Source organism: Schistocerca nitens, chromosome 7 (genome assembly GCF_023898315.1).
Source record: "Schistocerca nitens isolate TAMUIC-IGC-003100 chromosome 7, iqSchNite1.1, whole genome shotgun sequence".
NCBI lineage: Eukaryota > Metazoa > Arthropoda > Insecta > Orthoptera > Acrididae > Schistocerca > Schistocerca nitens.
Window position 1 is genome coordinate 397,160,459 of NC_064620.1, and position 13,142 is coordinate 397,173,600.

Below are 13,142 nucleotides of genomic sequence, written 5' to 3' on the forward strand. Positions count from 1 at the left end.
GTTGAAAGAAGGCACACGTTTCCTTGTTGCATTTCAGACTTGCCACTCGTACAATTTTGAAAAGAGATTCCAAATCTAGTGAGAGTTTCTAATAAGTAGTACCAGAGACAGATGGCGTTCGGAGCTTTCCCAATCAATTGTTCGAAATAACAATGGAACAAAGTTATTGCGCTGGCCGTTCCAAACCTTTTCTAATGGTAGAGACCAAATGCAGGGTTTATCACCACAAACCTCTGGGTATATTAGTCCAAAGGGACTTGTAAATGCGTTTCATTAAGATACTTCATTGAGTACATGCCACAAGCTAATTTTAACGTGTTCCTCCAGCTTCGGAATATGACACGAGTCAATAATATATTGCGAATTAGCCATTGCATTGAAATCTCTACAGATGTGAAGTAAGCCACGCAGATTTTGTACACATGTGCTGCCCATTGGCTACTTATTATGACATCTATAACCTCATTGTGTTCAAGATGACCGAGTTCCTGCCTCACTTTATCTTTCAATGAAAAAGTTGTGTTTGGTACTTGGGAAAATTTCGAAATTTCATGCGGCTTCAGCGTAATGTATTGTTACCATCAATATTGTTTGTTTTCAGAAAAATGTCGTCATATTGTGAGGTACTGGTATGCGTATTATTTTTGTGACTTTGTAAATTCTGTTTCGTACGTAAAGATCGATATTCATAGCTCGCAAAAAGCCCAGCCAAGTAACAGAGTAATCTTTGACAATTCCTACTATATCTTTGTGCTGCTACACTGCCTCTATTTGAGAGAACTGGCAAAGTTAGACACATTTTAAGTTGAGCATTGTTGAGTAATAGACGTTTTCTAAGACTTGTCGGGAAGGTTTCTACATAAGTGTGGTATGAAATTTCGGGAATCGGAGTATCAATATTTTTGATGCAGCTATCGGGAGAGAGAAGCAACGGTGATTATTTGTGAGCTGTTCTGAAATGTTGACAACCTGAAGAAAGCATATAAGTGCAAAACATTGTTTTGTATTATTGAGATTGTACTAACAGAGCTCAGACAGTAGAATTCGTACATGGATTGCTCTGATAGCAAGATGAAATTTTCCTTGTCTGAAGTTATTTCTTATAGCCATGTTATGTAAATACTATTGTGAACATTCAGTAGATTTTGAAGCATTACTTTTGAACGTAGAGTTAAATTATTTTTGCATTTGTGTCCGCATATTGTACTTTGTGTTACAGGATTTTCACCTGTAGTTTTTTAATGTTGTTTTGCTGCTGTATGCTGTGCATTGCTTTCGAGAAATCCGCAAGAATGTTTGCAAAGACACAAGATAAGTGAAAATACAGTTTACAGCCGGGAATTTCTTTGTAACTTCAACTGCGCAATCGTTTCAGAAGTCAGTTTACATTCAGGGTAGCATTGCACTTTTATAAACACTGTTAGCTTCAGTTTGTAGACGATGTGGAGCAAATCATTTTATGTCTTTGTATAATTCAGTAGAATCAGAGTTTTGCACAATACACGAGATTAAGTTAGGAATTAGTTTGTTTGGTAATTATCTTTGAGAAGTTTTGGTAGACATTATTAGGAAGATTCACTCAGGTAGAGAGAGGCAGAGAAGCGGTTGCAGTAACTTTGCAACAGACGATTTGACTTCCCATTCGGAATGTCAGTTTCAATTATTTTTTCTTTCTCGTGAATGGTGTAAGACAAAGCATTGATGTGATCCAACTATATGAAAGTCAATTCCGTATTTGAATTTGCAACTGCGAATCTAGCCTCTTTTGCAAACTGTTTATACCTCACGTCAGTTGAAATTCGTCCTTCCACTGGCATCTCCTGATTGTTGTAAACATACAGCGAAATTTGAAAGTCTCTTAACTTTGGAATTTCCAAATTTCTGTACAGTCAGAGGATTGAATGATAAAGATAGGTAATTTGGATAGCGAGGCAACATGAATCACGCCAAGAATTTGGCAATATTGAGACAAAACGCGCGACGCCATGTTGAGAGGTGATGCGTTGCCAGATATTGATGGTGTCTGAGGAATCTCTTTCGAAAACATACATCCTTCAAGCGCAGCTGGACGTCTTTGGTACACTTTTATGGTGGGAGATATGCACCAATCTCCGTATTCATTATTGGTTTAAAATATTTCAATTCATTTACTTAAGATTTTATAGTTCATGTGGTAATGTAGAGGGCCGGCTTTAATTTGTAAGCGGTTCACGGGTACCTCAACAGTTGATACCACAACTTACGGTGCATTCTAAGGTTTGAGCTGGGAACTATGATCGAACCATCAGACAAATATGGCTAGTGTGTCGCAGAGGCAAGTGGATAACATGTTACGGGGAAAATTGGAAAGTGTATAGCAATAAGTTTAAACAAAATTTTAAACTGTAGTAGCAATTTATAAATGATTATCTCCAATTCAGATTTAGTTCAATTTTAAATTCAGATGGTAAAGATTCATAATAAAAAGGAATGAAAACTCAAATGAATAAAGAAGGGCATCCAACTAGCTACGAAATCCGTTGTAAACAACGAGATGTCAGTTATTGGTGCAGCAGAACTGTCTGATGTCCTGATACTAGTTTATGGAGAACAGTGCAGTTAAAAATTAGGAAAATGTGGTAAATGGGTGATATGTTGCCTCACACACCAAAACCGATTGGTGATATTGTGCGTCCATCTGTATTTGGAGGAGATGTGGAGAAAATTTTAGCAGAAAGGTTCAAATTTTTCGAATTAAGGAGTTTTGGATTAATTCAGAGAGAGGTGTGTGTTGCTTCATATTCCAAAACTAAATGTTGGAACATTGAGTTACCAGAATCATCGTCAGTAAGAAATGTAGCAGGCAAAGACTGGCAACAAAGATTTTTCTTGGAGAAAAGATCTATTTTTAACGGGAAAGCTAGAGCAATAGGATTTAACGAAGACGCAGTCAGGTCCTATTTCAGTGTTTCAGAAAAGACTCTGGCCGAATTTGATTTACATAACCGTCCAAGCTGTATCTACAACATGGGTGAGACTGGGCTTCCTCTCAACAACAGATCACTTAGAACAGTAGCAGTGAAAGGGAAAAAGAGAATCGTCAGCGTTACAAATGATGAACGTGGCGAAAATGATGTTAGTATCGTAGCATGATGTAACGCCTTTGGTATTTACATACCATCAGTACTGATATTCAAGGATGTGCGACAAAAGGCTGGATGGCAAAATAATCTAAATAATTGGTTTCTTCATTGCATGAGTGAGAGTGGCAGTATCAATGAAGACACATTCAAGAAATTTCTTGAACACTTTCAGAAAAATCGTCTTCCTGGACAAGTTTTGTTGATTGTAGATGGTCATATGTCCCATTCGCTCATATCACCATTGACTTATGTTTGATTCCTGGGATTGAAATGGTCAGCTTACGTCCCCATTGTGCACAACTCCTTCAGCCGCTTAACCATTACGTCTTTGAAGCTCGAAAGTTTTACTACCATCACGACGCCACCATTCAGATCCGTCGGAATCCAGAGTCTGCTTTCATTAAATTCCAGTTTTCGACTACTTTCCACAGAGGTTTGGAAAAGCACAGCGTAAGATGGGCTAGCGGTCAACGGTTTTTCATGAGCCTGAATTTATCCGTTTGGGCCAGAAGCCATTGAAGACTTCAAGCTCATCCCATCAGAGACCTACAAACATTCTGCTAGGACATTACATCTGCAGAACTATAACAGACGAACTCGTTTCGAGCTCCCAGCACACAACATACTTCACTGGTAATAAGTGGCACTTCCAAGCAAACTGAAGGTGCCTGCAAAGAAAGACAAAAGCTTCACACCTAAGGCATATCACACCAAATCTTCTGGAAATATTAAAACTGTTAAAGAGAAACATCAGATAAGAAGTGACAGAGAGTCAACGCAGACTGAGAAGAGGAACTCGGACAAAACATAAACATTGATCCAGAATCTGGCACAAAGAAGAAGATACGAGTAAGAAAACTAATGATGGAACATCTCAATGACGATAAAGTAGGACATTAGATCTAATAGTAGTGAAGATGACTAGAAATGTGGACTTGGCAATATTAGCTACTATTCTGAAGTTTCTTCCAAGAAGGGGTATTGGATTCGATGACAAAGTTCAAAACATGGTACCAAGATCATTGTGTTGGGACAGAAGGAAGAAGGCAGTTTAAGTGCCTTCGGTGTGTACACATTTCAATAGCAGAAGAAAATGTCGTATGTTATATCTTTCATGTACATAACTATACATGACTGTTTGTTATTTGAAGGTAATTATCTATATTTGAAGTGAAGCTAATGTCTTACATGAAATTTTCTGTTCATTTAGTGTTACTCATACTGCCCTACAATGTATTCAAATTGCCACACATTTTCTTCTCTCACAAAATTTTGCATGTAAATCTGATAGCTAAACTATGAGTTAAATTGTAGATATTTTTATTTCATAGAAATTGTAGAGCTTCCTTAAACATGTACGTGCAATACTATCTGTTAATAATCGCAAGCAACAGCGTCAATTTCAATATAAATGTTACAACGTTTGCAATTATCCATATATTCGACTTTACTCTAAACATATTGTGAGTTAGAAAGTCTGTATAAGATAGCTTACACTGGTGATTTTCACAGGGAAATGTACTTTGTACACGAAGTCTTTCGCGACGGCACTGCTGTATGAAACATTCTCGGACTTCTTGAAGCGTCAGTTCAAGGAAAAACTCGAGCTTCCACAACCGATTAATCAGGAGCAACCAACAGTCAAAAGTGCTGCTGCCGTAGACTTATTTGCTTCTGACTGGTCGGTAATTATGTAATGCCATCGCAGAAGGATCCAATATTTGCGCTGGTGGCGCCACCGCTCCGGTCGTAGCGTAAACATTGCGACATCTTTGGCTCTTCGTTGCTTGTAGAGATCGCTTCCATGCCCCGCTTAGGTTATATCCGCTGCCACGATTGAACATCTTCTCACGCATTCTTATTTCTACAGCCTTTTTAATTACACAATCCCAAAATGTCGAAGACTGCGACAAAACTTTTCTTTCGTTAAATAGTATTTTATGATTATTTTTTAGTCTGTGCTCAGCAACTTCAGATTTTTCAAGTTTTAGATATTTAGTACGCCGTTGATGTTCTCCACAGCGGTCGAAAACAGTGCAGATGATCGATGTAATTGCTTCCGCACCCACAAGTGATGGTGTAAATCCCATTGGTTCTGAGGCCCAGTGTGTCCTTAGCAGAGCGTACACCTCCTTTATATTCTTAGTAGGTTGGAAAATAGACCTTAGGCTTCGTCTTCCAAAGACTATGCCTATTTTTCTGGATATAGCGCCGCAGAAAGGAAGGAATACAGTCGTTGGATCATCATTTAAATGTTCAACATAGTTTCGTTTCCTTTTCTTGGAGAACGATGACTTCATGTCGCCTCATATACCCATAGCCATTCTTTCTGAACACATACTGTAGACCATTAATTTCAGAACCCAAGTGGTCCTCGACAGAAACAGTTTTTCCTTTGTGTACAAGTGTATCTAAAACTGCCCTCTTCCGGACAGGATGTAAAAACTGTGGGCCCTAAAAGCCATTTATGAGTGACATAAGGCTACCACAGAAGCAGTTTTGACAATCAGCTATTCCTGACGAAGGCGATGGAGGTAATCGTCGAAAGTTCGAGGTTTTTCCCTGCATTGACGCAGCAAGAATTCCGAAAATGTTTTGTACAGAAATTTACTTTTCCGTATCAGACCCTGCAATTGAGTAATATTCTGGTTAAAACAACAGCCGAGGTCGCAATTGTAGAGTCTTGTACCGCAAGCAAGCGAGGGTGAGGATGTTGTTTTGGGTGGCTGGTATCTTCTTTCTAGAACACAAATGCGTACATTGATTAATAGGCTCCAATGGCTCTGATCACTATGGGACTTAACATCTATGGTCATCAGTCCCCTAGAACTTAGAACTACTTAAACCTAACTAACCTACGGACATCACACACATCCATGCCAGAGGCAGGATTCGAACCTGCGACCGTAGCGGTCACGCGGTTCCTGACTGAAGCGCCTAGAACCGCACGGCCACACCGGCCGGCCATGGATTAATAGCTTTTTATTCACATGAACAGGAACTTAACTTGAATAGAGTTCGTGTGTTGTGGTACAAGTTCATCAGTAACAGTCCTCTAGCAGATGGTAAAGATCAATTCCGGTTGAGGTAACTAGTGGATGATTGAATAAGTTCCTCCGGTCAGCTGCGACGGCCTAAATGCGTGCTGTCGAAAGAGTGTTGGCGGACTTATGGGTGTGTCTCTGGCCTCTCTCGTCATAGGAGTGATCTAGCACCTACTAATCGATCATCACGCTTCGTCTTTCTCAACTGGTCTGCTGGTCACAGCTTACACCAGCACAGAAGTAACAGTTGTTTATTACGAACAGTTTCGTCTTATGTTAAAGCCATCCTCAGATTTTTTTACACCCTACAAGGGCAGGAACAGCAAAGTTACAAACAGTACTACTACACATAGCGTTAAAAGAAAATAGAGAAATGCTGTAGCTTTTACCCCTACTGCTGGTGCTGGCGGCTCCTCGGTTTTCCCGCGCTACCACGATCGTACACTGTGACTGTGAAGCCACGGGTTAAATAGTGTGCAGTTACCGTACCGACTACAGGATGCATAAGCAACAGTCGATGGTAAACGCTTCACTAGAATTTGAGGGCTCAAAAAATCTGAGGATGGCTTTAACATAAGCCGAAACTGCTATTGCGATCTCGACTGTTGCTTCAACCAAAGTATAACACCAGATCGCTGCGATCCATGGACAATGTTGTCTAAATCTATGAATAACACTCTCTTTATAGGTTTGGTATGACTGCTTGAAATATTAAGAAAAAGGTATTTTAGAATATGAGAGAGTCGCAGGTTCACATGTATACGACAATTTCTGAAGAAGTTGAAGTAGGGCTAATAAAACTGATTTTCTTTCCACATCAACTGCTAGCGAATGCTTTGGTGACTGTTCGTAGTCTATGATATGTTTAGCATCTTTGATAGTAATGTTTGTAGACACTGTGATACTAGTCATAATTCTCCGTAAAAATAGGCTGCTTTGTCGGAAGATATTTCCAGAGTATTACACTGAGCTAATTGCAGTCACTGTAGTGAACTGTCTGAATGCTGTCCCATAGCTGTGTGTCTCCATGGTGTGTTGTGTTTTGGTTCTTGTTACCAGAAGAATTTCAGTTTCTACTGGTACGAGTAGGAAGCGAAGTAGTGTACTTTGAGCGTCAGCCTTTGTTCTTGAGGTCTGGCCAAGCGCACCACCAAGAGTTAGTGGGTAGCAGACAGTTGCTGATACAAGTTTAGGACTGCTTGTACGATGAATTCCGGTTGGGCAGCGTCTGAAAAATATACTCAGAACAGGTTTCAGAATTCACAGGAATCTTCCCGGAAAGGAAACGTATAGGAGTCCTAGAATTTAATAGTCGTACGTAGAATAAAGGGACCCAGTGCTGACTTAAATTCAGTTGAAATAACTCATGCACTCTAAGGTTAAGTGAAAATTAAAATTAGTCCTCCTTACAAATTTTTCTTTTTTTCCGTTTAGTTTATACTCTTCCCCAATGTTGACGAGAATACTGTCGGTTTGCACTGATCAACAGTTTCCAGTTTGTCTCCTGGTCATATTTTGAACATTGACGTAAAATTGTCAACGATATCAGAAGTTATGGTCGTCGCCAAAATGTTGACTGGAGAAAATTGATACTAATTTTTTCAGGCTGTTTCTCGTTAGCAGACTGTTATGAGTGTAGTAACTGAATGCTACCACTAATTCAGCCCAAATATTCATGGTAGCAGAAAGCTATATCCCTATTACGGTTCCATAGTGGCGACTATTTTCACACTTCACTAATTAACACTTGTTTGATAGGGCACACTAAAACAAATATGTGACAGCCTAGTAAGAAATAACAAATAACATTTATCGAGAATATTTTACAAAATAGTACTTAATTCTGTTACAATTTGATGCATGGTTCTAGATGTCCGAAATGTAATACTATGATATTTAAATAACTTTGGTGACTCTTCGTAGTCTATGATATGTTTAGCATCTTTGATAGTAATGTTTGTAGACACTATGTTACTAGTCATAATTCACCGTAAATTGAGGTTGCTACGTCGGAAAGCATTTCCAGAGTACTGCACTGAGATAATTGCAGTAACTGTACTGAACTGTCTGAATGCTGCCCCATAGCTGTCTGAGTCTCCATGGGGCGTTGTGTTTTGGTTCCTATTATCAGAAACATTTCAATTTCTGCTGGTACGAGTAGGAAGAGAAGTAGTTTACCGCTGACAGCATTCGCTATTGACTTCCCACACTATCGGCGGAGACATATTACAGTAAACGCTGCAGGAAGTGGCACAGAAGCAGGAAGAGCTCCATGACTGTGAGCACCATCTGGAGTCTGCTGGATGAGACAGAGAGATGTCAGGTGAAAGAATGTGCCTGTGTGGAGGCGATCTAATGCACTGTCTGGTGTATACTTCTTCCTTGATAGACACATAAGCTTGTAGAATTATCCTGGGCTTTTTAATAGGCAGTATCCCACACGCTCTGTTCAGTATCTGTTCCCAAGAAGAGCGTCTGTAACGTCCTATGATCTGTCGAGTGATAGGACTATATCGACTTATTGCCTTCAATAGAAGATGATGTCCAAACATTTCAGAAGTAATTAGTCTCTTTGTACCACTAATTACTTGTTTTCTCCGTTAGTAAACTGTATGAATGGTATTCGTTGCCAGTTACCGTGCTGTGTATGTAATGTCGTTACACCAATTTTCTTAATCACCATATTTACGACTTCTGTGATTAGGTCCTGGTACTCTCTGCTTGGAACATTCGGCAAAGGTCTTAAGAAAACATTTGTGGACTTACCATTGGAATTTCTACGATGTTAAGCTATGCACCTGAAGATTCGATAGCAGGCACAGTACGTGAATTTCATATTCTTAGTCTGAGCTAGGGAACAGAGAACAGTTTTAACCCGACTAAATAACTTGGTATCAGTGCCATTTTGCTTATGCTACACGTACACCGGTTCACTAGCTGATGCGTTTCTTAGAAGTAAGACTGATGGGCTAGTTCTTGAACCCCTGTTCTCTTCCTACTTTGGCATATCTGTCTGACTTTCCCCTGGCTTGCGCTTTTTCCTTAGTCTGCTGCCGACCCAGCTCTCATCCATAATTCCTCTGCTACCCTTCATTTCCGTGCAGTGTTTCTCTTCTTACGCCACTTGAGCAAACTGCTTGCCTCTTACCCACCCCAGCCATCCAACTGGTGGAAAGAGACACGCCGTAACGCAGAATATGAGCTACCTTTCGTTCCTGGAGATGCCTCACACCGTTGAGAGTTGAAGATTTGATTAAAGAAAGACTGAAAATTTCCGTGATTCCATCCCACGACTTCTCAGTTTCTAGGCACACGTCTTACCGCTAGACCACAACTCTAGTTCACAAAGCCATAACTGTTACGATATGGTTGCAAGATGAATGAAGTGGGTTTGCTGGACTTTTCAAAGCTCCTTCCAGAACTCCAGCCTAAGTGCTCGGAAAGCACCATGAGTTAGTGTCAGTAACGTGCTGGATCGATTCTTTCGGAAAAATTGTAATAACTATTCTCCATGTCATGTGAAGAGCGCAGACAAAGGAGTAACTAGAAATTTCGCCTTCAGTGCACCGTTCCATTCTGGAAAGTAATGCATCAGGCGGACGCAGCTATTATAACGATGTATCGATAGTACGCTCAGCAGAGTGTCGCTGCAAGTTCCACCACGCCTCTCACCGTTAACAACGAGAAACTAGCTTTCCTTTGGACGTCCGCGCTGCCGCAGCTTTTGACAGCTAGTTCCTGTTGTGACAGCACTCCGTAAATCTTGCCTGGGTTCCTGCATGGACCCTGGACGTCTTAGTCGCTGATAGTAGCATGGTCGGTGACTTTAAGAGAATCAGCCAGGATGTACCGCGACTTTTGGTGATACAGCGTTTTCCTTTCTTTTCCTTCCTTCCTTAGACGTTTTAATCAATACTTCAATTTCAAATCATGCTAAGTGTAGGGAATTCCACATGATCATATATAAAGTGGTTATTAATTTTCCTATAAATTTAAAGATTTATATCCCGCCTTATATTTTACCTGTTTTTCACTGTTCTAGAAATGTTCAGGTAACAACGGTTCTTCTCACCTCCTGCTTTTGCCTGGGAACCAATACCCCCGGAAGATGGGTCTGATCAGCACCTGACGCTCACAATCTTGCTGATACAACATTATTGTTGTCATCATCGAAAACACGATAAAATTGCCACAAGGGCTTTGAGGAATCGTTACCTTGCGTTGTTCTGCATGAGATAACAATAGACCTTTCCATTAACTGTAAGATCTCTTTGAAAATGTGATAGTATGCCGGTAACAAATCTATCAGACATTATAGTTTGAAGGCAGTAGATCGGTTCTGTAATTCGTATTGCACTAATTTTTCGTCCTCTGCGATTTCCTCGTCATCCAGATTTTCTTTATGTAAATGACGATTTTGAGTGCTCCAATGTCGGCTGTTCTAGGGGTTCATGTATCGCACGCAAAATGAGCAAAAAGAAACACTTCGGTATCAACCTCTCCACAATACGTACGCTGCATTAACCAGGTGCAATACTAATTACCGACAACAATGATCAGTCGATGCACTGTCGTTCCATTGTAAGATTTCAGTTCAGTTTGTGCACAGCTTTGTGAACAGGTGTTGCCCACACACCTGTCTGAAAAGTGGCGTAACGATTTTTTCAAGATTATTTCCGAGGCCGCTATTACATTTTCTTATTTCTTTTCTGTCAAAATCGATACGCCACCTGCCATACTATCACAACAACATGTGGAACTGACGCGTGATGATGGGAGTTGACTTAAGAAGATACGCTACCAATCCAAAAATATACGGACACATAAGCGTAATTAAAATTGACGACTAGATGTCACGTGAGGTGAATCTGTCAGTATATGAGGAGGCGGGCTGTATTCTGATGTCAGTTGGAGATGCACTAACAGTGTAACGAGTGAATCAGGAGAGCGTAGTGACGTCGAACGTAGACTACCCATTGGATGTCACATGAATAACAGACGCGCCAGGACATTTCTGCCCTTCTAAAGCTGCCAAGTCGACTATTGTTGATGTGACTGTGAAGTGGAATCGTGATGGAGCAAACACCTCAAAACCAAGACCAGGTAGACCTAATGTACTGATGGGCAGGTACCGTCAAGCATTGCGGAAGGTGGTTGTAAAACGTGAATGAAATCTGTGGAAGTATCGTACGTGAGTTCCAAATTTCTGCTAGCAGTCCAGCTAACATAATGATACAGCGTAAAGGGTTAAAAGGATATAGGGTGCAATGGTTGAGCAATTCCTCGTCGGCCACAAATTCCCGTAGTTAAAGCTAAGCGACGCTTCATTTAAACACCGACAGTGAATGACTTTAAACGATTGAACTAGAATGATGAATCACGCTGTACCCTGTGAAAACTCGATGGCTGTTTTAGTGTTTGGCGAATGCCTGGAAAACCATAGCTGCAACCAAGTGCAGTGCCAATAGTGAAGTAGGGAGGAGGCCGGCTCTCTCTAGGAGGTCCACGGCCACGTTTCACCAAATCGTGTAAAATAATGAGTAAAATTATTTAATAAAAATGTGAAAATCAAATTCATCATTTTTTTTTCGTGTGAAAAACATGTGTACTTTTACTTCAGGTCGTATTCCCAAGCAGCCTTTGCGGTTCCTAAGTGAGAACGCATACACAGTTTAGTGCCGGAGAATGCGGCTTCTCTGATCGACTGTTTCGCGACAAAACGGGGGTCGTTTGTGCGCCGGCTCACGGCGCTAGATGCGCTGAAACCTTTTACGCATGCGTGGAGCGAGCTTTGTCGACCACTCACAGTGGTCGCTGGCACGTATGCGGCTACGGATATCATTAAATGTAAACTTGCTTCGTCAGTGCGCTACTTATTTTATAAGTCGATTTTTGACCAGTTTATTACTTCTAACATGGATCGGTGGCTGAAGTCAGGATCATTGAAGAAGGGTGCACTTTCTCCATCACCTTCACAACAAGGGAAGCTTCCAGTTAAAATGAATGAGGAGGGAGGACGACCAAAGGAATAACAATCACAAGAAGCTCCACAGCCGGATGTATTATGTGAAAACGCTGCAAGTACTCCAGTGGTTGCAATATCCTGTGGAAGTGGAATAACCAAGAAGCGTAATTACAACGAAAGCTATTTAGAAATGGGCTTTATTGAGACAAAGGAGGGTAAATTTCACAAGGGAACCTCCCCATCGCACCCCCCTCAGATTTAGCTATAAGTTGGAACAGTGGATAGGCCTTGAAAAACTTAACACAGATCAATCGAGAAAATAGGAAGAAGTTGTGTGGAACTATGAAAAAAATTAGCAAAATATACGAACTGAGTAGTCCACGTGCAACATATGCAACTTCAAGGGTACTGTGCAGTCAGGAGCGCGGTGGTCCTGTGGTTAGCGTGAGCAACTGCGGAATGAAAGGTCCATGGTTCAAGTCCTCCCCCAAGCGAAAAATTTATTTTCGCAAAGTTATGATCTGTCCGTTCGTTCATTGACGTCTCTGTTCACTGTAATAAGTTTAGTGTCTGTGTTTTGCGACCGCACCGCAAAACCGTGCGATTAGTAGATGAAAGGACGTGCCTCTCCAATGGGAACTGAAAACATTTCATCGCAAGGTCATAGGTCAACCGATTCCTCCACAGGAAAACAAGTCTGATATATTCTATACGATACGGTTGACGGCATGTGCGTCACATGAGAGTAATATGTTGTCGACCCACCTAACTTGTACACTTGGCGAATGGGTAAAAAGATTCTTCTACCATGCCCGATATAGGTTTTCTTGTGGATGTGATTATCACTCCCAAAAAAGTGATCGCATCGGACGGACAGACGGACGGATAATAATTGTCTAAAAACAAAAAATTAAAATTTTTAGTCGGGGGAAGACTTGAACCACGGACCTCTCATTTCAGAGATGCTCACGCTAACCACAGGACCACGGCGCTCCTGACTGTACATAATCC